The sequence below is a fragment of the Crocuta crocuta genome, unplaced genomic scaffold, assembly GCF_008692635.1.
Source record: "Crocuta crocuta isolate KB4526 unplaced genomic scaffold, BGI_CrCroc_1.0 scaffold147, whole genome shotgun sequence".
NCBI classification, from domain to species: domain Eukaryota; kingdom Metazoa; phylum Chordata; class Mammalia; order Carnivora; family Hyaenidae; genus Crocuta; species Crocuta crocuta.
The window spans coordinates 3,309,125-3,314,068 of NW_027532594.1; the positions used below are offsets into that span (position 1 = coordinate 3,309,125).

Below are 4,944 nucleotides of genomic sequence, written 5' to 3' on the forward strand. Positions count from 1 at the left end.
CAGTAGTCAATTTTCAAGCAAGTTCATCATTCAATCTTCAGTATCCTGGAATATAGCTGGCATTCAATAGCTGTTGAATAACTAGGAGTGCTCCTTTCCATAAGAGCTTAAAGATGTCAACATCTAGATGAATTCTTTGGTCAAAATCTTCTACTAGTTAGCAGTTCCAAACAGTTTAACTATAATGTTCTGGTTAATAGGAAAATATCGACCTATTCTTAATGGCTTACAGAGACTCCTACAACCATGATACCCCAACAAAATAGCCCCTGCATCAGAAAAACGTAAAATTCAACAGACTGCTTTTTCAGCCATTTCTTTTTATTTACAGTTTGTGTTCAATGCAAATCAATTCCATAACATGAGAAGTTACTATGAATCAAAGCATAAATACACAAACACAATATACAATCCAAAATAGATGTACAGCATTCAGGTATGAAACAAAATGGAATGTTCATTCACACACACAGTAGCTTGAGATCTGTTGGATACGATTGTTCTGGTGTGGGTTCCTAAAGATGGGAAAAAAGGACTTTTGTTATCAAGACTACTGTGGCCATATTAGATAGTGGAACATCTAAGCATCAGTGTGTGACCATGCGAACAAAAGACCTTCAAGTGTCTATTTTTAAAAAGCTTCCTGTGCATCGAGGCAGTTGTGAAAAGATTTACTTTCCAGACTCAAGCCCACTTTAGGCTTAGGACCAGGTTCTAACTATCTAAAAATATTGACTAACAGAAAGTGTTCCAAATGTGGCTATTCTGATCCAGAGTTTAAAAAAAAAGTATTTACAGAAAGAGTATAAAAGTTTTTTTCCAAATTTAATGTAAGCAAGTTTCCAATATTCCAACTTCCCAAATACTTGATTTACAATTTTGGCTCCCGCACATATTTTGCCTTTTCAATGTCAAGATTTGTCAATTTTACCTTCAAAACAGATCGTTTTTTAAGCTGTAAAAAGCATTCAACATATGCAGAAATACAAAGCGTTCTTAAATTAGTTGAAGTCAATGTACTTCTACTCTTTGGAATCAGTTTAGCTAAATGAATCTGGCACTCTGTTGAACAGGGATAAGTGATAGTATACAAGCAAAATTTACTCATTATGCTTCAATCCGGGGTAGATTCCAATCCATCATTGCCCTGGCACATGTCAATTACTATATAAAAAAATCAAATGCAATGTCAAATCCAAAGCCTCAGAGGAAAGAGTTCAGTTCCCAAGAAACAGTGATAGCTTAACAATGTAAAACTTTATCTAGAGTACATAGGCATTAAATTAGTACTGCTGAAACAACGCATTGAGGATTTACAGTGACACCTGGAAGTTCCTTCTAATGTACATATAAATAGAATCATGGACTTAAAGATTTAATGAGCCAAATGAAAACGGAATCTGTTCACATCCCATCCTTTATATCTAGGTAAGATAAAATCTATGCTCATTTTCAAGGTGAAATTTTAGGTGTCCATACTTATTAAGCCACATTTGTCTCTTCATCTTGTACATGAAACTCCAGTAGATTTAACAGACATTCATCATCTAGTCAAACCCTTCACATGTTCTTCAAACCAATCGAATTTGGGATCCTCAACATTTTCTGGGTCAATAAAATAAGGTGTGGAATCAGCAGATTCACTGAAGACCTGTTTTTTCCTCGTCACACCAGATGTCTAGACGCCATTTGGATTAGGTTTAGAAGATGGGGAAGTATAGATGTTTCTTGGCCTGAGTCTCTTAACAGTAGAGGTGTAGAAGGGAGAGCGAGATCGCGAAGAGACTGGCTGTTGACTGGAGAGCACCGCCATTTGGTGTGGTGGTGGCATTAGCTGGATTTGGGGCGGTCGAGGTATTCTGGGAGGGGTTACTCAAAAGCGTTACAACAGTTGTTTGATTTGAATAAATCTAAAATACATAAAAAGTTACATTGATAAGTTTACACACATCACAGCTGCCTCTATGTACACGTAATATGCAATTAAGATAGAAGATAGAGTCTTAGATTGCTTTCCTATTATTTCCTTACCCCATCATTTAATTCTGAATTCTTGCTTAGTCTAAGATCATTCTTTTAGCTTCAAAGCAACCTAAAGATGCCTAAATGACTGCAAATAATAACAACCAAAAACAAACAAAAATATTCCTCAGTAACTATAACTCCCAAGAGTCGGATTTTATTTTTTATTCTTTCTGAAGTAATAAAGGACCAAGTCTAGTTTTTGTGATTATATTGACGTACTGGCATTGCAAAAAGATTTCCTGTTTCACCAGAAAGGGGAAGATTTTCAAGTTGCATGAATAACTTGGATCCTACAATATTGGAAAATTCTACAATACTGGAATATTAGAATTATGGCACTGTCTATCCTGGATTTGCTAAGTAACTTCCACATACCCATTTAACAGCCTCGGATTTAAAGGGGTCATGGGATATCTTCTCTGCTGCCTTAAAATCTTCAAATGGCCCTTCTCAAAAACGGCCACAGTATTGGTTTTAAATTGAAAAAATAGGAACCCTTTGTTTGAAGCAAAATTACTTCTCCCCAAACACCATGAAGTCACGACGACTTCACGGAAAATGCCGAGGGTTTGGTGTTAAATTTTCACCAGCAGCAGCTTCCCTGCCTGGTCATTAAGCTCATTGCTGTGGCCAAGAACCAAGGTTGCCCCAGTGTCCCAGGGCCTGAGTGGCATCATTCACCATGCTGATTTTTCAAGTCACCAAATGCACAGTCCATCAGAGCACGTGATAATCTCTTCTTTGTCACAGAACAAAGGCAGATGGGAGATTTCAGCTCTCACAGCTGAGGGAGGCTTTACGAGGGCTTCTGATTACAGGCAGGAGGGAGGATGTGGCACCGGGTCTGGGCCACATGTACACTTAGCTGCCTGTGATCCAAAGATAAATCCATTCTATATCACATTAGTTCTCTTTGTTGTAAAACCTGTCATTAAGCAAATATGGACTTAAAAATGCATAAATCCTATCCAAAATTAAAGAAAATTCTCAATCAGATCAAACACATGTATTGGGCACCTACTGTGTGCAAGAATCTGTTTGTCCTACCAGGAAATAGCACTCCTACTAAAAGAAAAGCACCAATATGGTAAATTACTTAAACCAGGGTGCTGTTTGGGTACAAGACCTGGTTTGGGATGCCTGACGGGTATCTGTTATCATTCATACAAAGAGCTTTAGTGCAGCAGGTGACCTTTGTCAGAGCCTAGTGTATCAACAAGAGAATCTTAGGGTCCTCTACACCAACAAAAGAAACTAATGTTAATATAGTAAATTGACATTAAACAAAATTTTTCCATACCAAATTACATTTGCTTAACTAAATCCCCCTCTTGAAATGTCTCGGGGGCGGGGGGGAGCTGGTTAGAAGGGATATGGGGTGCGGGTGGGGGAGCACATTTCGTTTCCTGCGGCCGCGCCCCTCCCCCACCGAGGAATTGTGAAAGGCTCGGGAACGCAGGCGACCCGCAAGACAATAGGGTACAGTTACCCGGCCCGCGGAGGGGAAGCCGAGGTGCGCTCCTCTCTCGGCCTGCGTTCCCAGGTGAGCACGGAGGCTGGGTGTCTGGGGACCAAAGACCCGTCGCACCCAACTTCTCGGAGGAAAAACTCGGGAGACACTCCTCATAAAGCTCCAACTGAAAGCGGTGGGGAGCCCCTCGTTTCCACCCGTGCCCTCCGAGCGCGAGGTGCTGGAGAGAAATGGCCCTTCTCGCCTCCCCCCTCCTCCCCCAGCGGCCTCCCGCTCGGGTCTCCCGGGCTCAGCCCCTAGCCTCCCTCGAGACCGCTGCGCACCCACCTGCGGGGCAGCGCGGTCCGCGTAACCGCGCTGACACGAGGCGGTTCCCTGGATAGAGGCTCTGGGGAGGGGGCGGCGGGGACCGAGACAAAGCCTGGCGGGGTCTTGGGACGCAAACGTCCCACCCGCCGCCCGCCCAGAGGTAGCCGATGGGAGCTACTATGGGATTCCGAGGTGACAAGAGGTGGACGTGTCATGTAAGGTCGTACGCGGGGGAGCGCAGGGTCCGGAGCGGGTCCCCGCCCAGGCTTCAGCCAGACCCACGCGGACTGGGGTGGGTTAACAGGGCCAGAAGGCCGGGGCTTCCTCGGCATCCCCGAACCAGCTGAGTGGAGGAGGGGGTTGAGAGCTGCGTCCCCGAACGGGATCGTCCCCTCTTTGTGTGCGCAAGGGGCGCGCAGACACTCCTAGAGGGAAGCGGGACGCCCTCCCGGTATAGCCTGGGGTCTCCGGGCGCTCCAGAGGTGGGAAGGGCTCGTTCTCTCTGCTAGTGCCTCGGACCTCTGGGTAAAAGCGGGTGGCGGGCGCCAGTCGGCCTCGGAAGAAGCTGCCTGGGACTTAGGACAGGGGCCTCCCAGCCCACGCGCGGAGGTGCTTTGTTCCCAGGGCCTTGGAGGGTGGGGGCGGCCCGCCAGGGAGCGGAGAGGGGGCTCCACGCTGCCCTCCCCCAGGCTGGATTACGTGGGATCCTCTCTCTGCGCCCCAGTCCGCTGCCCGCGGTGGGGGCGCATGCCCGTCCCCTGGGGGTGGCTTCCCCCCGTCAGGCGCGGCCCCCCGAGCCCCAGCACCTCACCTGCGTGGGTAGGAGCAGCGCCAGAAGCAGCAGCCCCAGTCCGAGCCTGGCCACCATCGCTCTGCCCATGTCCGCTCCGTCGGCGTCGGTGCGCGGCGCGTCTCACTGGATGCGGGGTGAGTGGAGAACCGGTGGCTCGGGGCGGGCGCAGGCAAGGTGGGGCGGGTGGCCGGCCGGCGGGACCANCAGGCTGGCACTGGCGCCCGGCGACTCCCACACAGGACCCGGGGCGAACTCGCGAACCACACACGCCGCTCACGGGGCCGGGTCCAAGTTTCCTTTGTTTCCCGGACCTGCCATCTTACCCCCACCCCCCTCCCCCGAAAGA

At 47.6% G+C, this 4,944-nt stretch overlaps 1 long non-coding RNA gene across 1 annotated transcript; it reads right to left on the reverse strand.

The window, feature by feature from the left end:
- Nucleotides 1-285: 285 nt before the first annotated feature.
- On the reverse strand, nt 286-4,794 carry LOC144244645 (uncharacterized). The gene is made up of 2 exons (XR_013339011.1): nt 4,617-4,794; nt 286-1,910 (listed from the first exon to the last, which is right to left on the reverse strand). It is a non-coding gene; the product is annotated as an uncharacterized LOC144244645 (long non-coding RNA).
- Nucleotides 4,795-4,944: the final 150 nt, after the last annotated feature.